Source organism: Canis aureus, chromosome 17 (genome assembly GCF_053574225.1).
Source record: "Canis aureus isolate CA01 chromosome 17, VMU_Caureus_v.1.0, whole genome shotgun sequence".
In the NCBI taxonomy this organism is placed as follows: Eukaryota; Metazoa; Chordata; class Mammalia; order Carnivora; family Canidae; genus Canis; species Canis aureus.
The window spans coordinates 34,039,946-34,065,394 of NC_135627.1; the positions used below are offsets into that span (position 1 = coordinate 34,039,946).

At 39.1% G+C, this 25,449-nt stretch overlaps 1 long non-coding RNA gene across 2 annotated transcripts in view; it reads left to right on the forward strand.

Annotated features, from left to right (window-relative positions):
- The first annotated feature begins 3,758 nt into the window (after nucleotides 1–3,758).
- LOC144287908 (uncharacterized) overlaps nucleotides 3,759–25,449 on the forward strand; it is a 41,395-nt gene continuing 19,704 nt past the window's right edge. For both annotated transcript variants that reach the window (XR_013355735.1, XR_013355734.1), the window contains exon 1: nucleotides 3,759–3,889. This is a non-coding gene — a long non-coding RNA (uncharacterized LOC144287908). The remainder of the gene's footprint in view (nucleotides 3,890–25,449) is intronic.

The window sequence follows — 25,449 nt, forward strand, 5'->3', positions numbered from 1 at the left end:
TGGAAGCTATGTCTTTATTCATCACTTTACTTCCCACCATGACCAATTAATATAAGGCCCTGAGTGGTTTGTATGCATTGAATATGTTTGGGGCAGCTAATGTATCATAGGCAAGCTTCTAAACACAGCCATCTGATTAGAATAATATATATATATATATATATATATATATATATATATATGTATTTTGTTGTTGTTGTTATAATTGTCTCCATTCTATAAATGAGAAAAGTGAAGCTAAGAGCAATTAAGGAAATTGGTTAAATCACCTAGTTAATAAGGAATGGAGTCAGGATTCAAACCCAACATCCTCTGATTTCTAACACCAAGCCTGTTCAACTGCCCTAGCCTCCTTAAAAATAAAAAATCGCTGTGCAAGATAAAATCAAATATTAAAAATAAATTAAGATTTTAAAGACTTTAAAAACCACTTGCCTCGCTCAATTCCAAATGCACAGTATTCCACAAAGAGGTTGTTCTTTCTCTGTCCTAAAACAAAGAAAAGCATTTCCAAGATCATTGGTGAACACTCACATTAAATCATATCTGTCACTTACAGTTCAGAAGAGCAGGTTTGTCAATAAAAGAACATAAACCTCTGGCAGTCGGGAGAGGTTATTAGCTCAGTAGGTTTCAAAGCCCAGTGTGCAGAAGATCATGGGGCTGGTACTGGAGGCCTGTGGTAAAAATGCAGATTCCTGGACTCCACTTACAGGCATTCTGATTCAGTAGATCAGCTGAAGCCAGAATTCTGTTTTCTTAACGATCAAGGACAAGTGCACTATTGCAGGTGGTCATTAAACCTTTGAGGAGCCACCTTTCAGGAACTGTGGGAGCAGCACCAAAAAGAAAAGGGGGTACTGCAAGAGAAGAAGCCAAAGTCCACCTCTGCCCGACTTCCTGGCTGTACCACAGGTTGGTCCTGGCAAGGAGGCATAATTAGTGTGGGTAAAGGGATTTCATATCTTTGGGTGGAAATTCATCTGAGCCTGCCAAATATCAATATTGTGTTTCATCTAAGATTCTCTGTTCACTTTCTCCTGCCACACCTTTCAAACTGTGGTGATGGGAACAATAACAAGTCTGTGTTATTTGGTTCCATCCAAGCTACTTTTTATATATCTTCTAAAAATCTTGTATTCATTGTCATACCAATTTAAATTTATCAGCATGATGTGACTGGAAAAACAATGGTAGATATTTACTCTTTGGCCTTTTTCCATGGCTGTCCTTTTTTAAGAAATTTAAACCTAAAAAATACTCCTATAGACCTTTTGTGTCAAGTTTCTGCCAGGTGGCTTACAGTGCCTCGCATTCTGATCTAATTTTCAACAGTAAATTCCATAAGAGTTACAGGTGGAAATTGCAAACATTTTCATTATTGTGATCTCTGCATTTCATTAGTAAGCAAGGTAAATCAGAAAAGGAAAAGATTAAGAATCTGGGTCAATCCCTTTATTTATCAAAGAGAAGTAGTGAAACAAAGTGGAAGGGGAACTAGATGAAGAATCTCATCCTGGGATGCCTGGGTGGCTTAACTGGTTGAGCATCTGCCCTCAGCTCAGAGCGTGATTCTGGAGTCTGGGATCGAGTCCCGCATTCGGCTCCCTGCAGGGAGCCTGCTTCTCCCTCTGCCTATGTCTCTGCCTCTCTCTCTGTACCTCTCATGAATAAATAAAATTAAATTTAAAAAAAAATGAATCTCATACTGATCATGCCCCTGACTGCTGTTTGGCCTTATTAACCACTTGCACTCTCTGGGCCTCTCTTGAATCAAATGGCAGACTTGAATCAGATGAACAATAATGCCCTCTCCCAAACTAATACATTGATAAATCTGTGTGATCCTCATCGCTCCTTAAAGAGGGAGTTCAACAAAACAGTGAAATAGAAACGCAGCCAATTCTTGATTATCCCTTCTAAGAGAAGGAAGCTTCTCTCCAAATCATCCAACAGCTGTGTTTGTCTGCCTACAATCGGCAGATCTAATACCAAAGGTTCTGAGAACTTGCTCCATCTTTCCAGCATTCAGAGCATAAAGATGAAGTGAGCTCTATCGCCTTGGTTTACCTTTTACAGCTCATACCTAATCAGGAGGGAAGGGGTGCACTGTGAGGGCAGAGAAATAATTGGGTATTTTGCTTTGGAAATTCTTTCCTGTTAGCTGAATTGCACACAAGGAGAGAACTTCGAGCCTCTTTCTAATTTTCTACTGGATTAGAGATTGACAAACAGATAATCAACCAATAAATGGATAAGAACAGTATTTATGGATGCAGCTGCAAAGAACTGGGCTAAGCACTGTAGAGAACTCCAGTATTATACAGGGTCCCCCAGCTTCACAGAATTTATCATCTATTTGCTAAGGGAAAACACTAACACCCCTAAGACAGACTAAGAAAAATTGTGAACAAATATGCCTCAGTACAAATATTTCTAGATAGAGAAAAGGAACTAGTCCCCATAAAAAAGAATCCACCTCTACAATCTACATGGTAAACTGAGATTTTTAAAAATGGGAATAAATCCTCCAAAGGGGTACACTGTGTGGCCAGCTCCCATCTCCATGCTCACACTGCCTGAAAGCTAGATCGAGCGAACCATTGCTAGGAAGACAATATAATGCTATTCAAGATTAAATTTCAGAGGCAGCTAAGAAGAACGGTTCGAAAATCTGATTTCCAAGTTCCCAAGGGGAGTCAACTTTTTAAGAAGAGTCCTTTAACATGTTTTTGAAATCTTTTGTAATCTCTAAAGAAATATTTTTAAATCGGACTGGACAAAGAACAGAGATTCTTAATGGCAGCTTTGCATTGTGCCTGAAAATTAGTTAGGAAAATGGATAAATCCTATGGGTTTTGTCTTATTAGAGTTTTCAATTTTTTTTCATAAACAAAAGAGAAGGTCCTTATAATGGAAAACTAGTTCCAAGATATACAACTTAAGAGAAATATGGGAAAGGAATTATTTTTTTCCAAAATACTTTCCCTTCTTCTCATTCTAAATGGTTATTGCAGTGAGGTGGGTTTTTTCTTTTTCCTGATAGAACAATAGATTCTTATTTCCACAAAATAAATGGAGTAAGCAATCAAAAAATACTTCTTTAATGGAAGACAGCTAAAAACGAGAGAAAACCTGCTGCCTAACAAAAACAAAGAATATCTCCAGCATTATCATTGATATTTAAATGGAAGAAAATAAGATGAGCTTTTAACATAATGATTTTGCTGTTTAGAGAGCACCATCCCATTTTCACATGTGCCAAACAACTCAGAGGTATTGGAGGATGTGTGAGGAAAGTCAGAGTACAAGTACTTCTTGGCATCCCTCTCCAGCTGTGCCACAGGCACAGAAGATTATGAAACAAAAAATCATTCCTCAAGTGGGAAGGTGTGTCTGTTTTTCCCTTGAATACCAAGACTTCTATTTGTTTTCCACTGGGTGATTGAAATGTCTAGTACCAGATCTAGCTTTGGGTAAAATTATGAAGTAATAGGTAATAGTCATATTTAGTGAGCACCTACTGTATACCAGGGACTTTACATGAGACACTGTTGAATCTTCACAGTGGTTCTCTAAGGAGAGATACTACAATCTTACATATTTGGAAACTGAGGCTCACAATATTTTGATTAATTAATTAATTGCTCATGGTCACACAACTTCTCAACTTCTCAATGGAGCCAAGATTTGAATTTAGTTATTGCCAGCTTGTTTACCTTCATCTAAGCACCCCTTCCTTGTCATCACCATCTCTCGGTGAAGGAGTCCAGAACCTGCCTCTGGAAAATATGCCACTTTGATGTCTTGATCTTATGAGCTGAAGGCACTTGAGAAACAGCAGATATGGGAAGCACTTTCTGACCTCTCCCTTTCTACCTAAAAGCAGGTAAGGAGACTTCCCATGAGAAAGGTGCCCTTCCTGTGCCAGGAAAAGAACATTCTTATCCCTGAAGACTGGGAGTCAATGCCAACACAGCCCTGTCCAAACAGACCTACTGAAACAAGCCCCATCTTCCATTTACTTCCCTCATGTATTTCTTAGTCTCTGTCCCATAATCTACTGCCCTGAGTACAAGCCCCTTTGTCTTGTCACATCTACACAGTGTATCATTCTTGGTTTAAAAACAAACGTAAGGGGCACCTAGTTGGCTCAGTCAGTTACATGGCTGTTGGTTTTGGCTCAGGTCATGATCTCAAGGTCATGAGATTGAGCCCCATGTCCGGCTTTGTGCTCAGTGCAGAGTCTGCTTCAGAGTCTCTCTCCCCCTCCCTCTCCCTCCAGCTCACACACTCTCTCTCTCAAATAAATAAATAAAATATTTTTTTAAAAAAAGGTATTAAGCTTCAAGGCCTAATGGCTCCTTTGGGTCTTCATTTTCCTTTTAAAGACTCTTATGTGTACACAAAATACTAAATAAAAAGTGTATGTTTATCCCCTGTTAATCTGTTTTATGTCAGGTTAATTCTCAGACCACAGAACATAAAAGGTAAAAGGAAGTTTTTCCTCCCCTACACCATCTACCCAGAGTTCTCATACTTCTTCAGGGTCTTCCTGTCATGGAGGAAACAAAAACAATTCACATAACTTGTTAATGATTTAATGTGTTATCTGTCCAAGAATCATACTGGAGAGAATAATATTTAAACTTGGGTCTCTAGTGGCAACATTTCAAAGCATCTGGAACGAACAGATTTTTTAAGGCTGAGGTGAAACTTGGTCGCACCTTTCAAACCACCCCACATGGGGCCACTGTGTTGCACAACTCCAGAGTCAGGTGCATGGGCATCTAAGAGGATGGAGGCTTTTGGAGTTGCCTAGGGCACTGCTGGCATGGCCATGGGGGACCAGACCCCATGTAATTATCAACTGCTAGCAACTAAAGGTAACATCATTTTAGCCAACATCTGCTTATTTTACAGAATAGAAAACTGAACTCTAAGAGGCTAGGTAACTGCTCTATTTATATCAGGACTGGAATTATAGATATGGGGGAAGGAAGATGGCGGGCGGAGGGGCGGGGGACCAGGGCATGAAAGAGACAAGTTTGTTAGACTTTCATTTGGATCTTACAGGTCACAATGCTTGAAAAAAATTAACCCCATCTACTCCCCTACCTCCACTTTGCAACTAATTTGGCAACTCAAAAGGTTAAGGATTGACCCCTATAGGTCAAATTAAGTTTACCTTGAAGACTAGGGCAGAATGGCAATCCAGTTACAAGTTTTCTGTCTCAGAAATGGTCACGGATATTACAACTCTAAGATAATCTTCCAAGCTTCATGGGTTCAATTATTCCTTTAGATTAAAAGTAATTTGTACCTTTTAGAAGGAAAGTAAACAGTTTGGAAATTCTGCTCAGTCTTCTAATTGCAAAGTTCTGGCTAAAATTTTGCTGTAGTGGCTTTCAAACTGTGACTGCTTGGCTTGCAAGGAAGAGATTCAAGAGTTCCAAAAAACATTTGATTTGCTGATTACCAGATGACAGAGCTCAGGACAGGAGAGGCTAAATCACCAGGGGAGCCAACATGATTGAAAAGGAGTTGGAGACTAGTTATCTGACTTGCTTATTGTCAACTTCTTGGGCTCCTCCACCCAAACTATGACCCAGCTCTGAGGTTTACCTTCAAAATAGGGTTCCACTGTTTTAGAAAAGAGTCTTTTGAATATCAAGTTACATGAAGAGTTCTGTAGCTCCCAAAAGCTACAGAAATCTCCCTGAGAGATGTTTCAGCATTGGAGATTTAGCAGACTGCTCAGGATAGTAATCACTGTCATAATTGCTTTGAATACCCACCTACAAACTGCTGGCAAAACACGGACGATTGAGACACTAGAACTTCATCAAAACAATAGTATTTTGTTAAAAGAATGAAATAGATGCTGATATGAGCTCTACTAAGTGAAAAGCTTAAGAGATGAAGCTGAGGAACTTAGATTTATTAAGATTTTTTTTTTTTTTTAGATTTTATTTATTTACTCATGAGAGATACAAACAGAGGCAGAGACACAGGCAGAGGGAGAAGCAGGCCTCCTGCAGGGAGCCCAATGCAGGACACAATCCTGGGACCCTGGGATCATGACCCGAGCCAAAGGCAGATGCTCAACCACTGAGCCACCCAGGCACCCCAAGAATTTTTTTTTTAAACAGAATTTGGATTTTGCTTTTAAAGCATTATTTTTCTGGGAGGCTATTGGCTAAGATTCTGTCCTCTACAGCACAGAGTTTGGAACGTACACATTACTAATTAGAGTCTAGAATCACTTTTAATCCTCTTTGCTACGCTCCTTCTATGGGATGTCAATACCAACCTTCTTGAAAGACAAAAAGGCAAGTATGAACAAGATTTTAGAAAGATATAAAGATGTTTTATCTCCCAATCTCAAAAAGTGGCATATAGAAGCCTGTATGTTCTACTCAGGCACTTTTCAATAATGGGTCACAATTACCTAGGGGTTGGAAAAAGTTTTTGAGAGTATGTTCAAACCGAGGAGGTTTCCAGAAAGCTTCTGTCTTTGTCCTAGGTGCCAGCACTGCCTGGAGTGCCATTAAGAAGGGGGTATCTGAGGGTGCATGGGTGTTTCAGGTGGTTAAGCGTTCAACTCTTGATTTCAGTTAGGTCATGATCTCATGATCCTGAGATCCTAAGATTCTCTATCTCCCTCTTCCTCTGGTGTTTCCCCTCCTCTTCACACTGTCTCTTTCCAAAAAAAATTAAAAATGAAAATAAAAAGAGAAGGGGGCACCTGGTTGGCTCAGTCAGAGGAGCATGCAACTCTTGATCTCAGGGTCAGGAGTTCAAGTTCCGTATTGGATATACAGGTTACTAAACAACAAAAATAATTTTAAAAAGAGTGGGAAGAAGGGGTGCCAGTGGAAAGCCTATGTGTGCTCAAGCAGGAAGTGGAACTACACGATAGAGAAATGTTCCACCCTTCTACTCATCTCCACACCCCACCGCCACAAACCTTTGTGTTGAGAAAAGGCAGATGTTTGCTCACCACTGTAGCCTGACTCTAGCTTGCTGATTTCAGTCTATGTCAATGAGGTAGGCACAGCTGACAGAATCTATGAGGTCAGAAATGTTTGCCTAAACTAGGAAGAAACCTGAGAATAAATCCCATGAAGCCTCACTCCAACACACTTTCCAGCACCATAGATAATGGAGCTTTATTGGCTCCAATGGCCACTCCACCCAGATGGACACTCATACAAAATAAGACTCCATCCTAGCAGGTAGAAAATGCCAAAATCAACTGTGACATTTCTCATCTCTTAAAAAAATAAAAAATAAAAAATAAATAAAACAATTTCCAGAGACCATACAGTTAGTTGAATTATTGGAAGATTTCAAACTCTTCACAGAAGGATCACTGATAACAGCTGATGCCCAATTTGAATACAGTGCCAACTATCAGACAGTCCCTCTCTATAATTTTGAAATGGAATCTATCCTTCTTTCGATTTTTCTACAGAAAAGATTTTGCTAGTTAACTTTTTCAACTCAATAGTCAATTCAACTGACCATATTTGTCAGGTACATAGGGACATATGGTCCCTGCCACAAAAGGGAAACTAAAACTGTAAATAAATGTATTACAAACTGTGTGAAAAGTATTATGAGAGGGGCACCTGGATGGCTCAGTGGTTGAGTGTCTGCCTCTGGCTCAGGTCGTGATCCCAGGGTCCTGGGATCAAGTCCCACATCAGGCTCCACACAGGGAGCCTGCTTCTCCCTCTGCCTATGTCTCTGCTTCTCTCTCTGTCTCTCATGAATAAATAAATAAATTTTTTTAAAGTATTATGAGAAAAAGAAACATAGGATGACAGAGGTGAGTTGGGGACAGAACTATTGAGTAAACTTTTTCAACCAGTTTTCTAAGTAAAATTCCTTTCCTAAAAGAATTCTCTTTCAGCTATTTGATACCAGTTACTAGTGGAATTTCTGACTGGAATCCTAATTTCCTACATAAACCCTTCCTCTAAACATTCAGATTCAGTATATCAGTCAGTCAACAATCATTTGAGCACTATGAATGCAGTTAGTTCATCTTTTGATTTCTAGAACATGAGCCAATGATGGTTTAATGAGTCTCACACTACCCAGAAAAATCCCAGTCCTTGAGTAGAAATATCTGAGTCTTTTGCTTGTTATTCTTTGCTCAGCTCTCTGAAAAGATTTGACAAGAGTCAGGGTGAGACATCTAAAATAAAAATAAAAACCACGTTACCGATCCAGGGAAATTTTTACATCAGCATATCAAATTATATCCAAATAGCCAATATGAAAATCACTATCCAGATTTCATAGCATAATCAAACAATAACAAGAAAAAGACGTTCCTTCAAAATATGATCTAGGTAAGATAACCAACAATGTTTATCTTCCTCTGAGCTATTATGATGATTAATAAGATAATGTTCACAAAGGACTTTGAAGGAAAAATGTGATGTACTTTGAAGCATTATCATTTTTTTTATTAATGAGTTTTGATTCTGACAGCTGCCAGTTGTGGTGCAGCCACAGTAAACCTTTGCTCAACCCCACAAAGGAAAATATGGTACAAGGGAGCAGATAGTGTATGGTGGTGGATAATACCCGCTCCAGAAGAAAGCCAAATCCTGCGAGAGACAGAAGCTGTACGCAAAGGAACTAGAAAACAATCGGGAAGGACAGGTACTGTTAGAATGGGACCAGAGCTAGTATAGAAAGAAACACTCCAGGGACGCCTGGGTGGCTCAGTGGTTGAGCGTCTGCCTTTGGCTCAGGGCCTGATCCTGGAGTCCCAGGATCGAGTCTCACCTGGGGCTTCCTGCATGGGGCCTGCTTCTCCTCCCTCTTCCTGTCTCTGCCTCTCTCTGTGTCTCCCATGAATGAATAAATAAAATCCTAAAAAAAAAAAAAAAAAAAAAAAAAAAGAAAAGAAACACTCCAAATGCACTCAGAAAAAAATTTAAAGAGATAACTCAGAGGTGCCCACATCAACCTGAAATTAATCGTATTGTGTTCATTTGTTTGCTCGTATGCTTATTCCAAATATTAAGCACCTCCATATGCCAGGCAAAGTGTTTAGTGCTGGGAAATAGATGAACCTCTGTTTTCAAGAAGCTTACTCCTAACCTGGGGTAGAGAAGAGAAGGAGGTAGAAAAGCATGTACACTAATACTTAATATTATGAGTTGTAGGGAATATAAAATACATGGTAGAGAGAGGACTAAAGAGGCTAAAGGGCTCTATTTTCAGGGAAGGGGAGTACTTGGAGAAATCCAAGAAAGATGTGTCTTACAAGAAGAATAAGGCAGGGAAAGCCATTTCTGGCAGAGGGAACGTCATTGTTAACACCGACTACCCATGAATAGCATCCCCTTAGAGTTGGATCAGTGACCACTGCAGATGCAGTGACCCTGGATATGAGCAAAAGTTTAAGGCACCCATAACAAAAGGTAAATTAATGATAAGGACCAGCTCTAGGATTTAAGATTTATCCTAGAGGCATTGAGAACCCTTTAAAGTGTTGTGGTCTTTTTGTCTTTGTTTTTGTTTTTTAAGCTTGTAAGTAACATGGTCATATCTATGGTTCTGAGATGATCATGAAATCTGGATTAGAAAGAAGTCAGGGGTAGAAGGCCAGTTAGGAACCTGCCATCATTATTCTTCTGAGGGATTCCAAGGGATAGGGGAGAAAGAACATAGGAGGACACATCAGACTTAGATACTGCTAAGAGTAGAGACGGAGAAAAGGAAGTATCATGAAAGTCATTCAGGTTCATGACTTGGGGGGGGGGCAGAGTCAGTAGCCTCGAGAGAGGTGAGAGAAGAAGAAAAGCAAGCGGGGCAAATTTTCCATTTTTCTTCTCGTGGATTCCTGATCTTGGTGACTGGCCTCACCACTCACTCATCCTCTCCCCAAGATACCCGTGCATCTCAATGACATCTCTTGCAGGAAGAGAAGAAGCACCAGACATGAACAGGAGGCTCCAGAAATCATTCTGTCTCCTAATTCTCTCCTGGGTTTATTGCTTGCTAATGCTACCCTGGAATATGCATTCAAAAGGTTAAGGTCATTTCAGAGGCAAATTTCAAACAATGTTTCTGTCACTCCCCTTTTCAGATTCCTTAATGGTGCCTAAATGAAAATAAAGGTCCAAATTAAGTTCAAAAAACTTAAAAGCACTCCTTAATGGTGAAACTTTGGCACTAACGGTTTATTTCTTGTTTCATGTGTTAAATATTAACTTGAATTTTGAAAGAATTAAAAGTTTTAACAAGAAGTATTTATGATGGCCCATTAAAAATGTGTCTACAGTAACAAACATCTCAAACATCCTCAAAATGACAAATATATTTCCATGACATAGATTTTAGGACATGAAGAAATATCCCAATAGAATTAGTGTGCCGTAATTATATGGGTATTCTACTTTTAAACAAATCAAATGTCCAATTTTTTTTTAAAATGTTAAACCAGAAATTTGGGGTGCCATTATATAAGAATTCACCATGTCAAACTTCCATTGAAAAAAATTAATATTTGTCAGGGAGCTCAAAATGCAATTTGCTAAAATTTGATTTAGTATCCTCTAAAGTAAAAAAAGAAGATGTGAGGAAATCATAGTAAACTTAAAAATGCCAAGTTCTATTGTGTCAAAATATGATTTTAAATGTTTAGGAAAAAATTTAAAGTTGTGTAAGAAGTGTGAGGAAAGTTGCAAAATACTGAAAGAGGTTAGCCAAGAAACTCCAAATAAAATAGAGCATGTAGCACAGATACTCCATGAATGAAGAATACCCTAAGCCCTCTGTAAGTAATAGCTTCTTACCCACTTCTCCCTACCCAGCCAGATATGCAAATATATTTACTAGTCAGGTGAGATAGAAGAATAGCTAAAAGCCAAGCCCTGTTGCCATGGTAGCCAAGAGTCTTAGACTAAGCCCACCATACACAACTAGAATAATTGGAGCTTCTCCTTCATTTTGCCTCATATACAGTTTTGCAATAAGAGCAAAAGGATATAAGGATGTCAAGGTCTGGAAAATAAAACATTTTTTTTATTTTTGCCAAAAGAGAGAAAAAACAAGCAAGAAGGAGAAAGGTACAGAAAAAACGGAGTTAAAGATACCCTCTTTCAGATAATATTAAGAGGGAGAAGCTATTAAAGCCTTCTCTCTGATAAGCTCTGTGGTCCCAAGAAACATGCTTAAGAACCAAAGCAAAAACATCATGCATTTTCCAAGCATGAACAGATTGACAAGTTTCCGTGTTGGGAAAAAATTCAAGGCTCCTGAAGAATGTTTTTTATTTAGCCTGGGCAAGGAGGACAGCATTAAAGTTAAGTAGTCCTTGAAAATAGTATCGTGGCAAAGGTGTTGATCCACACCAAAGTGTCTTACTGGTTTCGTGAAGTCTCTTGTGAATAGGGGTCAACATATGAAACAATTTTTTCTCCTACTCTAAAGACTGTTGTCTTCGTTGCTGAGGGCTGCTATCGTATCACAAAGTATCACAAAATGGGTGGCTTAAGACAACAGACATTTGTTCTCTCACAGTTCTGGAGGATTGAAGTCCAAAATCATGGTGTCCGCAGGGCTATGTTGTCTCGAGATTGGGTAGAGACCTTCCTCGCCTCTTACTAGCTGGTGATGGTGGTTGTCAACCCTTTGGCTTTCCTTTGCTTGCAGCAGTCCCTCCAACCTCTGCTGCTGTCTTCACATGGGATTATTCCTCTGTCTCTGGGTCCTATTTTTCATCTTTATATTGAATTAGGGCCCACCTTAATTCAGTATGACTTCATTTAATTTGATTGCAAAGACCTTGTTTCCAAATAAGGTCACATTCACAGGACCTAAGGCTTACGATTTCAACAGATATTTTGGGAGGACACAATTCAATCCATATGGTTGATGTTACTGTAGTCCATCAAATTCTGCTTTCCAGGATGCCTAGGTGGCTCAGTGGTTGAGCCTCTGCCTTTGGCTCAGGTCATGATCCTGGGGGCCTGGGATCGAGTCCCACATCGGGCTCCTTGCAGGGAGCCTGCTTCTCCCTCTGCCTATGTCTCTATCTCTGTCTTTCTCTGTGTGTCTCTCATAAATAAACAAATAAAATCCTTTAAAAAAGAAAAAGAAAACAAATCCTCCTTTCCTACTGGATAGCAGCTCCCTCACAACATTTCAGTCTGATCCTGGTATTATCAAGCACTCATGTTTATCAATCCCCTTCCATTTAGGATTGGAAGATCCAGACCAGCTCATGTCGTTGTCTGTCACCTAAGGCTCACTCTCCCACCCCAAACCAGAGTCTATTCTGCAGCTTCCACCGTCTAGGGCAGAAGAGCAATCTCTTTTCTCTTACACCCTCTCCTTTCCCTAGAGCTTATCCCTCCAATGTTGGGTTAAAATGGAGGGAGAGGTAAATCTCTGTTGCCCTCTTATATGACTGCACATGATGAAATGGGGTGGTCTCCTTGAATGATCAAGCCTATGAACAGGCTTTCTCACAGGAGCCCCACATGGGCTCAAGGTAGACATGAGGTGGCCATTCTTCTAGACAGTGGTGGCCTCCATCTTCAGGGTGACCCTCTGCTGACCCACAATACACACTGTTTTGCTGCCATGTTTCAGTGCCCAGTGTTGAGGGGGTCCTCAGCAAGCCTGGAGTCCCATCTCATCCATGTTCTACAGCCTCCACCTCTGGAGCAGCAAGCAGGCAAAGGAAAGATTTATTCTGTATATATTTTGGAAATAAGGAGCTTGAAGTGGATAAACTGTCCCCCATGGCAGACAAAATGAACTGTCTGCATGTACATGAGGCCTATGTCCCACTTCTTCCATGATAACAGAACTCCAAGTTTGTGTGATGTAGCAATGTGACCAACTAATCACTCTTCTCCCCAGCCTCCTCAACAGCTTGGGGTGGCCATCTGACACAGTTTTGGCCAATGAAAAATAAGCAGAGGTGGGAATTCTGAGATAGCTTTTGATTTCTGATAAAAGGAAGCACTTTGAGCTGGTGCCTTACCCTTCCTATTTTTCCACCTCAGAAGGAGCCATTGTGTCTGAGCAATAGCAGCCATCTTGCTAGGATAAAGTGAAGGCATCTAGAATCACAGAGTGCCAGCCCTGGTATCATCCATTCATTGAATGGAAGCCAGTAACAGCTTGCCTCCAGAAGTCTTAGCAGGTGAGGAAATTAAACTCCTACTTGTTTAATCTACTATAGTCGGGCTCTCTGTGACTCGACGTTAAAGCCTTTCTGGTTTGACCCTACCATGGCTGGCTTAGCAGATGTTCTTCCCCTCACTGGGGTGGCTCTGCTAGACCAGGAAGAGATGTATCTGAGCATCTGTGCCACAAGGAAGCAAATGATCAGTCTTCCTTCTTGCAAGTTGAAAAACTGTCACATATTATAAACCAAAAACCCTTCTGATCCCTGAACTTAATGTTTGTATCCATACCCCGGTCAGTCCAACCCTCCAACCTACTTTCAATAATCTGTTACCATATTTTCCAGATGAGTTTTATGACTGTTTTGGTGGGCTGTAGCTATTTAATCATAATAATAATCCAGGTCTCCTTACATCTTTATTATAGCACAGGGTCCTGAAGAGTACTCCCCTGGCCTGTCTGAACAGGAAATAAAATTGTATATACAGTATGATGACATCCATATAAAAGCTCAAATTAAATGAGTGAACAAATGAGAAACCACGGAAGAAAAATTTACCAGAATATTAAGGTTACTTCTCTTTTGGACGATGGAAATTTTACTTCCTTTCTATTTTTCTCGAGCTATCTATATCATTCATGCTTTTTCACAAAGGACAAAAATAAAATAAAATAATTTTTTTTAAGAGGAGAGGGTAGGAGGGGCAGAGGGAGAAAGAGAATCCTAAGCAGGCTCCACATCCAGTGTGGACCCTAATGTGGGCCTTGATCTCACAACCCTGAGATTGCAATCTGAGCCAAAATCAAAAGTCCAATGCCACCCAGGCATGTCTAAAATAATCTTTTAAAGCTAAGAAAATAATAATAAATAATTAAAACAGGAATTTTCCTCCCATCTCAAGTACAAAAATGTACAAAATTTGTACACTGGTGCTACAAATCTGGGAGAAACTGTACATTTTATGTTAGAAATTTCCTGAAAGAAAGAAAGAAAGAAAGAAAGAAAGAAAGAAAGAAAGAAAGAAAGAAAGAAATTTCCTGCCTACAAAGATGGGGGTCCAAGTGTTTCTGTGAGAGCTGGTCAAAAAACTGCAAAATTCCCTGCTCCACCCATGAAAACCAAGTCTTAGCAACCATTCTAAGACAGTTAGATGTTCCATGCACCCAATTCCCAACCACCGTAAGCCCTTCTGAAATTAACTTCTTCTCTTTATTTTTCTTGATGATATCTTCTCAGAAGAAATCTTTGAATTCATTGTATGAAATTCATCTATTTCAAAATCTTTTGGTTTGGAAAGCAAGGAAACTGAAAGTGCTCTTCCTTGCCCCAAATCATTACCACTGTCTTCTAAGAGTGAAAATACTTTGAAAAATGTTTTTCAAATTTTATTTCACAAAAACTGTAGTGCTTCTGTAAATATTTTATTTTAATTTACATTTTGAAATATGTATTTGTGATTATAAAGAAAATTCATTAACTACAAGAAAAATTTTACGTGTAAGTCTGCCTTCCACCTCAGATCCACCAACCCACCTCCCAGAAGTCAATTCTGCCAATAGTTTGCTGCGACATTTTTCATACAGATGAATGCATAAAGATATATACCTTTTTTCATCTCTCACATAAAAAAAGAGGGTTTTATACATAACTATTCTCTACCTTGTCCTGTTCACTTAATGGAATATCTTAGGAATCTTTCCAATCAACACATACAGATATATTCATTCTTTTAATCGTCTACATATTAATATAAACCATATGCATATTGTAAATTATTTAAATAACCCCACCCATAGTTTTGGACACTTAAAGAGTTTCTAATTTTTGTGAGTACATGCAGTGCTATAATTAAAATCATTTTACATATGTATTTTTATGTGTATCTGGGGAAAGTCCCAACACATGTAATTGACAGATCAAAGGATATGCATATTTAAACTTTTTTATTAAAAGTGCCAGGGGATCCCTGAGTGGCTCAGCGGTTTAGTGCCTGCCTTCTGCCCAGGGCATGATCTTGGAGTCCTGGGATTGAGTCCCATATTGGGGTCCCTGCATGGAGCCTGCTTCTCCCTCTGCCTGTGTCTCTGCCTCTCTCTCTCTCTCTCTCTCCCTGTGTCTCTCATGAATAAATAAATAAAATCTTTAAAAAAAAAAGTGTCAAATTTCTCTTCAAAATTTCTACAAGAGTATGTTCTCAAAAACAATGCATGTCAGTGCCAATTTCCCACATCGTTGCCAAACCTTGAGTTATCAACTTTTATCATAATGCCAATCTCAGAAATGAGAAATGAGATTTGGTTTTAAAGTTACATTCTTTTAAATATTTTTAAATTATAGTAGAACCAATACACAGCAAAAAAAAAAAAAAAGCTAGGGATCCCTGGGTGGCGCAGCGGTTTAGCGCCGGCCTTTGGCCCAGGGCGCGATCCTGGAGACCCGGGATCGAGTCCCACATCGGGCTCCCGGTGCATGGAGCCTGCTTCTCCCTCTGCCTATGTCTCTGCCTCTCTCTCTCTCTCTCTCTGTGACTATCATAAAAAATAATAAAATAAAATAAAATAAAATCTTAAAAAAAAAAAAAGCTAAATACCAAATTTTAACACATTAGACATCTCAAATATGTTAATTTATTCTGCACAAACCTACAAATGAAGCTTTCCCTGACATTTTGTGCATGTATTTGAACTTATAAATGTATCCACAAATTGTTCATTTTTATAATCCATCCTTTCAGATACCTCTTCATGTACAAACATGGCACCATAGCTGTTGTGTTCCTGAGTCAACCATCCTTGAACAGGTGTCATGGGTGTCACCCATCAGCTTCTGTGCTGATCTTGGCACCAGTATTCAGTGATGTCCCATGTCACATAAATACTTTATGATAGAAGGTTTTTGCTCCTATGGTGGGTTTGAATGGTTTTAATTTATCTGCCTTATATCTATGATAGCCTTACACACTATCTCTATTACCTGCTTTATACATTGGGGTTGTACATGAGATTTCAGGTTTTTTTAAATAGCAGTCTTAGAGTTTGTGATAGGGAAATACGAAGACAACTTTGGTATCCATCATAGAGAACTAATTAAATTAATTCAGGCTGTCTACTAAGTCTATTATGACATTAAAAATAATGAGATCAATCCAAATATGAGATAATAAATACATCTCCAAGATCTATCGTTTAATGAAAAAAAATGAAATGCAGAATAGGTTTATAGAATTCTGCCATTCGTGTGTTTTTTTAAGTTATGCATCCCTAGAAGTTTATATGTGATTGTCAAAACAATGTTTGGTTCATATAAGTGGAATCATGCTATATTTGTCTTTTTGTGACTGGCTTATCTCACTTAACATCATATCTTCAAGGTCATGTCCTCACAAGGTCCATGTTGTATGTAGCACAGGCCAGAATTTCCCTCTTTTTTTATAGTTGAATAATATTTCATTGTGTGTGTGTGTGTGTGTTTCCATTCATCCACTGATGGACATTTAGGTCACTTCCACGTCTTGGCTACTGAGAATAATGCTGCAAAGAGCATGGCTGCAAATCTCTCTTCACGATCCTGCTTCCCTTGGTCTTGTTTGTCTTTATGCCAGGAGCACACAGTTTTGTTTACTGTAAGCTTTGTCTGTCATGTGTTTTGAAATCAAGAAACGTGAAACCTTCAGCTCAGTTCTCTCTCAAGATTATTTTGGATATTCCTAGTCTTTTGAGATTACAGATTTCAGATTATTTTCTATTTCTGCAAAAAATTTCATTGATATTTTAATAGGGATTTCTTTGGATCTGTAGATTACCTTGAGCAGTATGGACATGTCAGCGATATTAATTGTTCAAATTCATACACATGGGATGTCTTTCTACTTATTTGTGTCTTCTTTCATTTCTTTCGGTAATGTTTTGTAGTTTTCAATGTACAAATCTTTGCCTCTTGAGTAAGTTTGTCCCTAATATTTCATTCTTTTTGATACTACCATAAAAGAAATTGTTTTCCTAATTTCCTTTTTGAAGGGATTTTGAATTGTTTACTATTTGTATACAAAAACATGACTGCTTCTTGGCATTGATTTTGTATAATGCAATTTTGGTGATTCATCTTTCGTTCTAACAGTTTTCTTGTAGAACCTTTAGTTTCCTATATGTAAGAAATGTGATCTGTAAACACAGATCATTTTACTTCTTCCTTTCCAACTTGGATGCTGTTTTTATTTTTCTTTTTTCTTACCTAACTGCAATGACTAGATTTCCAAAACAATATTGAATAGAAGTGGAGAGAGTAATAATCCTTGTCTTGTTCCTCATTTTGGAAAAGCTTTCAGTTACTCACCATTGAGTATAATGTTAGCATCATATTATGCTAATCTTAACATAATATGTTGAGGTAATTTTCTCCCTTAGTTTGTTGAGCATTTTAATCTTGAAAAAGCATTGAATTTTGTCAAATTTTTTTTTCTGCATCAATTGAGATAATCATGTTATTTTTGTCCTTCATTCTGTTCATGTGGTTTATCACATTGATTAGTTTTTGCATGTTGAACCAGCCTTTCATCCCAGGGATAAATCCTAGTTGGTCATGGTATATAATCCTTTAAATGTGCTGTCAAACTTGGCTTTTAAACGTTTTGTTGAAAATTTTTGTGCTGGGGTGCCTGGATGGCACAGTTGGTTAAGCATCTGACTCTTGGTTTCTGCTTGGGTCCTGATCTCCAGGTCGTGAGATCAAGTGCCAAGTTGGGGTCCCCACTCAGCACGGAGTCTGTTTAACACCCTCCCTCTCCTCCTCCCCGTCTTACCTCCCCCACCCTCCACACTCACATGCATGTACTCTCTCTTTCTAAAAGAAATACATTTTTTTTTAATAAAGTGTTTTTAAAAAGAAAATTTTTGTACCAATAATGTTCTGTAGTTTCTTTTTTCATAGCATTTTTGTCTGGAGAACCAAATGTATTTTGTTGTAAGGGAAAACATACTTCAGCCCATGATAGTATTATGTTACTATACCAGTAATAAATGAAGTTTATAGTATTGATCCTGAATTATTAAAAGAGAGAGAGAGAGAAACCATGTTTAAGTGCCTCTTTAAGAAGGCAGAAAAATGTATTATTGCTTCTAACAATAGTGGTTAATTTTTTTTAAGGTTTATTATTAAAAGGAATATTTGTCACCTACCTGAAAAGGTCTTCTTAATGTTAGATTAATAAGCTATAACCACCTGTGCTTCTCAACCCCATAGTAGTTTTCCTCTGCAAGTCTAGAAACCAAAGAATGCCACAGAAACCAAGCGTATAGTATGTGGTTTTAAGCCTAATTCATGTAAGATTAAGAGAGCTACAAACCATAACACATCATCTTTCACTGTGGAAACATAGCTCCTAACACAGTGAAGAGCAGCGGCAAAGCTGTTCAAGGAAATCTACCTGTTTTGATCCTTGTCCCTTTGGAGCAGGGAGTGATTTTGTGCACTTGTTCAGAAAGCATTAAATAGAAATTACCCATTAGTCCTTTCATCTAAAACTGCAAAATCAATTTTGGAATACAAAGAAAAGAAATTTTTTTGGCTTTTGAAATGAATTCTTTTTTCCCTCTTCATTTAATATTTGTTTTGCTAATTCTTCTGTGTCTCTGTTGATGGTATTTACTGTTCAGTTGCTAATGTAGTTTTTGGTCTTTAAAGCTTTTAACCTTTCATCTTCGGTAATTCAAGTGGGTTTAAGAAATCTCTTTCACTTTCCCATGTCCAAAAATTGATTTTCAATCAAAATCTCTTTCAGATGATCTAAACACTTTGTTACCTGTGGTGTACTCAGAATCATAGAGGCCTTTATGAACTGTCTGCTTAGTGACCTTTTTTAAAGTGCTGGTTATTGTTATGGTTTTTCTTTTTTCTTTGTCTGGTTAGTATTTTCTGCCTTTCTTTCCTCCCTTCGTTCCTCCCTTCGTTCCTTCTTTCCTTCCTTCCTTCCTTCCTTCCTTCCTTCCTTCCTTCCTGTTCTCTTTCTTTTTGAGATGGTATTAAGGGTAAGAGGAATAGGGGCTGTTGAATTTAGATACTGTATTATAGTCACAGGAAAAAGGCAGATTTTGAGAAGTTACAGTTCTTTGGGTTTTTTCTTTAGTTGGTTGGTTTATTGTTTTTTAAAGAATTTCACCATTCAAGTCTAATTTTGAACACTTGAGATGTCTGGGTTTTTCAAATGGCTATTCACATTTCTGAATCACCAAGGTAATCTTTGCTACAAATTATAGTAAAAGTTTTAACTGTTATTTCCCATCATGGCAAACAGCTTAATTGAGAAGCTTGATTATCCCTTCAGCCTTCAGAAAATCCCAGTGTCCCAAGATTGAATCCAATTTAAATTCCTTTGCATGATAAATTCTTCAGTGATGTAATAATATTATCTTACTTCCAATGATGTAGAAGGTGTGGAAATCCTTTTTCACTACATCTCTCCTTTAAAAAAAAGAAAAGAAAAGAAAGTCTTCTTTCTAAAATTTTGCAACACATTTGTTCAAATATAGCATCCTTGGTTGTTTCTTTGGGGTTTTAATTATATCAATCTTTTTATAAAAGGATTTTGAGGTAGAGCCTAGCACATTCCATTCACGCACTGCAGTGATTAATTCCTATTGCTGCTCAGTCACTTGTTACTTTATTTTTAGGGGCAAATTTATAGCAAGTCCTGGATCACATGTACAATGGTATTTGAAGTATCTGCAGCTGCTTACATAGCAGAAGTTCCAAGCTACATTCCTGTTGTGAATCATAGGTTTGTGAGGACGGTACCACAGCGGCAAGAAAAAGAATTAGCCTCGTGGAAGTGTGCATGCACTCATGGGTACATATACAAGTCTCCAAAAGGTTTCCAAATGCAAAACTGAGAGCACCCTTTAAGTGTCTTATCAGGAAGATGGCACCTTCGAAGAATGCTATTCATGTATAGTAAAGTATATTCTTGAATCACGAGTCTTCGCCACTCCTGCATACATACATATGTACAGGTACATCTGTCTATATGACACAGAGAAATACATGTATGGCATATAGATTACCCAATCATTTTTTCCAATTTTAAAATCCTACAATATTTTCTACCATAATCATCATGGGGCTACCATTGTTTAATTAGAATTGAAGACGTCCCAGTGAAGTGCAGCTGCCTGTTGTACGGTAATTTATCAAGGCCTTTTTAGTTCAATCACTGGACCTACTTTGCTTTCATATGGACCTCACACAGAAATCATTGCAAGTCACAGTGTTCATAATGGACCCTAAGCATTCAGACCCTGCAGTTAGAGTGCCTGGGCTTGAATCTCAGTCCTATTTCTCAACTGGGTGACCTTGGGCAAGTGCCTCCATTTCTCTAGCCTCAATTTTGTCTATCTCCCAGGACTGCTTTATGCATGAAATGAGACAATGCACATAAAAATGCTTAGGACAGTGTGGGCACTTGATAAGCCCTTAGTACATACAAGCTATTTTTGTTATTCTGAAGAAGCCAGAGAGAGGACCAGTGCTTAGGTAGTGCTCTTAACTGAGTTGAGTGGAGAAGAAGGCCACCGTAGGAACAGGTGCATTGGGGAAATGAGCATGTGTCTCTTCAAGTAGTATCCAACAGAACACTTAAAATTCCTTAGTGATGGTACAATCTTTGAGGATGAAGGCCTCTTGAGCAAAAATGGGCTCTCTCTCAAGGAGAAAAGGATAATTGTCTCAAATGGAAGCTGACTAAAATAGGGAAGAAAGTACTTAACCTAGGCTTACTTGGGACTGAGTCTATGCTTCCTGTAGTCACAAGTTATGTAAGGAAATGTATACGTCCCCCAACAAAAATGACCATGTGTCTCAAAATATAAAAACACTACAGTGATAAGTTCATCCTAATAAATACTGTATCAGTCAACTATAACATTAAGACCATAAGGATAGAGAAAGTTGTCAGTTTTGTTCAGAGATATTTGTAGAGACTAGTACATAGTAGGCACTCGGTAAAGTTTTGCTGAATGAACTAATTATGTATGGGCTTAGGGAAGTATTCAGGATCTGGTAAATTCCATCATAAGAGACCTTCTGGCATATCTGATTTTGAGGATCGGGATCATGTAGATGGAGATATGGAGAGGATTGTTTTGCAGGAATAAGGAATGGCACAAGATTAAAATGAGTAACTTCCATAAGGAGGAATTTTGCAGTTGGGTTAGCATGGCCCTACTTTAATGCTGTGAGCCATTCCCCTTGCAACTTCTGCTTTGTGACTCTTCCCTCTTGCTAGATGGCATTAGGGCAGCCATAGACATTTGGAGGAATCCGTCCAGGACAGTGGGTCTCAAAGGCAAGCGGAGTGGGAGTGACTTTGTTCTCCAAGGCATGTTTGGCAATGTCTGGAGATCTTTTTGGTTGTCACCCCTGGGCATACAGTATTGGAATCTACAGAGTAAAGGCCACAGATGCTGCAAAACACCCTGCAATGCACAGGACAGGCCCCACAACACAGAATTACCCAGTCCAAAATGTCTGTATGTCACATTTGGACAGTCTGGGCTAAGGGGAGCTGGAGTAGAGAATATGTTTAGTTTGGATTTGGTGGGTACGTATCCCTTCCCTCCTTGTGTAGAAAAAATGCTCGTTACATCCACTGTACCTACCAAACCCTGTGTCGTGATACAGAGGAACAAGACCAAAGGTTGTTTTGCTCTATAAAAGTGAAAGTGCGCCCTAAGATGTTCTAAGTGTAGGAGCCAAGGGCAGGCTGCTCCAAGACGGGCCACTGTGGCATAAGATTATTTCAAGTTAAAAGTAATCAAAACACAGCAGATGCAGGAAAGCTCAGCCTCCCCCTCAACTGCCTAAATTTACATCGGAAAGGAGACCCTGTAACAGGAAGAGAGCTATTAACAGAGAACCCCCACTTAACCCTTTATGCTGTGCAAAAGCTTTAGATCCCACAAAATCACCCTGGGCTGTATAGTTTGTGTTTGAAAAGAATTTATTTTGGTGAGAAAATCCGGCCTTGGTGTCTGCAAAATGTATGTAACTAACCTCTTTTCTTTTCCTCTCCTCTCCCCTCCATTCCTTTCTTTTCTTTTTTTCTTTTCTTTTCCTTTTTCTTTTCTTTTTTCTTTTCCTTTCCTTTTCTCTTCTCTTTTTCTTTTTTCTCTTCTTTTTCCTTTCTTTTCTTTCCTTTTCCTTTTCCCTTTCCTTTTTCTTTCTTTCTTTCTTTCTTTCTTTCTTTCTTTCTTTCTTTCTTCTTTCTTTTCTTTTCTTTTCTTTTCTTTTCTTTTCTTTTCTTTTCTTTTCTTTCTTTTCTTTTCTTTTCTTTCTTTTCTTTTCTTTTCTTTTCTTTTCTTTTTTCTTTTCTTTCTTTTCCATCAAACTCACTGACCAAGTCCTTGTCACCCTCACTCTTGTAGTAGCCTCAGGCTGGCAGTCCTGACCCCAGAATCCATGCCCTCAGGCACTTCCATCCTAACAGTCCCGGTGCGCTGAACCTTCACAAAGTGCTGCTGTGAGCACACCACACCACCACGGACAGAGAAAGGGTCCTGGACAGGGTGCTCCCTTGACAGGTGCGCATCCACTCCCCCCCCCCCCCACAGCCCCCGGCCTTAGTGCTAGGCTTGGCGACTGCCCTCCCTCCCAGTCTGTGGAGTCCCGGACCCACAGGAGACCCCTGTCTTATGCACCCACCGCGGCACCTGTCTCGGAGCTCTGGCAACAGCTGGGGTGGGGGGGTGGGGGTCCTACTTCATGCATTTGGGAGACCTGGAAAATCATAAGCGCGTACTGCACGTTAGCCCTCGAATCTCGCTGTCCTGCCAGTCCTGCAGCTTCCCGGCCGCTCCCCGAAGCGGCTGCGGCGTTTTTGCAAGTCAGCCTTTTACGGGCACCGGTGGCTCAAGGCTGGTATCTGGTCAAAGAGAATGGAAACACAGGGCCTCCTACCGACTGGCTGTCGGGGGACACGGTTTCTCGGTCCCCAGCAGGACATCCCTAACGCAGCCCGGTCCTCCCTGCCAGGGAGCACCCACCGCTGCTCCTCGGGCAGCAGCTGCCGGGCGGCGGCGGGGCCCAGACTCTGCCCCGTGGGATGCGCAGGCCCCGCCGGGAGACGGGGAAACGCCCGGGCATGCAAGGTCAGGCTCCAGGGAAGGGGAGATGACCGAGAAGGAAGAAGCAAGAAGACTTTCAAGTAAGGGTGGGAAAGGACCCGTGTCCATGCGCCAATTACACATAAAATTGTTAACATAGAATTTTTTCAGAATTAAGACTGAATTCCCTGGAGGCAATATCTACAAGTGTGCCTGTGTGCACTTGCACGTCCCCCCCACACACACACGCGCGCACACACACGCAGGAGTTTCTCTTCATTGCTGGGGTCCAAATTTGAGCTAACAGCTGTAACATGAAAGAGCAATCAGTGTATTCATAGATTCTTATATTTACCTTTCAGTTCCAAAGGCTGCTTATTTGTTTTGCTAATAGATTTGGGCTTTGATGACAGCCTATTGATGGGCATCAATAGACGCCTAGATTTTACAAGTATGTTTAAATTTCACAAGTCTTGAGTATTAGTTGAGGACATTCAAGCCACCAGGGCTTTCAAATTCGAACACTTCCAATAAAGGCCTGAAGCTTTACTTAGATTAACCAATTAGCAATTATAATTCAAGGGTAAGCGGAAACTGAGTTCATTAATTTGTTAATTGTGCAGCTGAACTACAGACATTAGCCTTTCACACATACTTTTAACTACATTATTTTAAATGTTCGGAAATTGTCAAAGATCTGTGTGAAAACGCAAGCCCAGGATTTTTTTTCAGAAGGAGCCAGCTCTTGACCTTGCAGCAAAATCCTCTTTTTAGTGATACATTTATTCATAAAATTGATCGTCTTAACATCTTCTTGAGTTTCAGAAACTTACAGCAATGTGCATTTATTATCCAGGATCAATGAGACTGATAAAAAATTGCAATAACTGGAGAGAATATAGTTTACTCTCTTTGAACTTTATTGTTACTTTGCTTGACCCTCTTTCAATCTGACATTTTAACAACTTGGAGAAATATAGATTATAGAGGCTTGACCGAAACAGCAAATGTTTTCTCAACTAATCCCCTAAGAATTAAACCATTTAATTTTAGTGTACAGAAAAAGTGATAAATTACTTGGGATTATACCTCAAAGGTGTAAAACCTGTGCAGATGGGTTGCAAAACGATTGTGAGAGAGTAAATCTGAACTGCAAATATGAAAGATTATTTGGGCACTGACCTTCCTTATATGTTAGGAAAGCCACGTACGCTTAAATGCCTATTTCAAAACTTTAGTTGGAAGCAGTGAATCAATTCACGTCAAAGCAGACTGAAATCTGATTTTAAAAATCGAATTATTTCAGTTATTTGGTCAAAGGTTACAAGTTAGATACGTTGAATAGCTATGTTAAATATTATTCATCTCATGATAGGAAATAACTTTAATCTCTTTTTATTATGTATGAACTACTGTAACCAAGGACCAAAGGTATAAAAATCCCAAGGCCAAAAGCATGTCTAGTGAACTGGCAAAGTAAGCTATTTCTTCAATAGACTTGGTAGCCAAATACAATAAAACTCGAATTCCCATTTACATTCAACTTACTCCATGCAACTCTCAGGATCAGCAGGGAAATTCTGTGGATGGAACAGTGTCCAGTGTTTCGTAATCCTTGACAAAATGTACAGCATGCATTACTGCCTTTAGTAAATCCACTCCAAAGCCCAACCCTACATCATCTTATTATTGCAATATATGGATTTTTTTTTTAAAGAGATGCACCTAATTTCAGGTGCTCAGGGCTGAGTTGGGGCACAGGTTTCGAGGTTCCACTCGTGGGAAAAGTCACATCACAATCACACAAGTCCCCATGTATGTATTTTATCAGCTCTGTCATATCTAGTGCCATGCCAGACTGTAACATTTGTTGTTTCTTTAAAAGATTATTCTTATGGAATGCAAAATATAATTCACTTAAAGCTAATGATCTGCATAATCAAAGTCATTTTATAGCTCTCTCCATCTTAAAAAATGCTGAGAAGTCTGACTATAGGTTTAACAATCGCAGACTGTGACATTAAGCTACACACTCTCCTTTTTATCTCCCTCATAGTACGTAGTCTGACAAATGTTTGAATTCGTTAAGCTACCATGCTTTCATTTTCCTACAATTAAGTTGTAAAATAATTGCCATGATCATTAAGCGTCCATATAATACTTTACACATTCAAAGTGTTTTGCAATCAT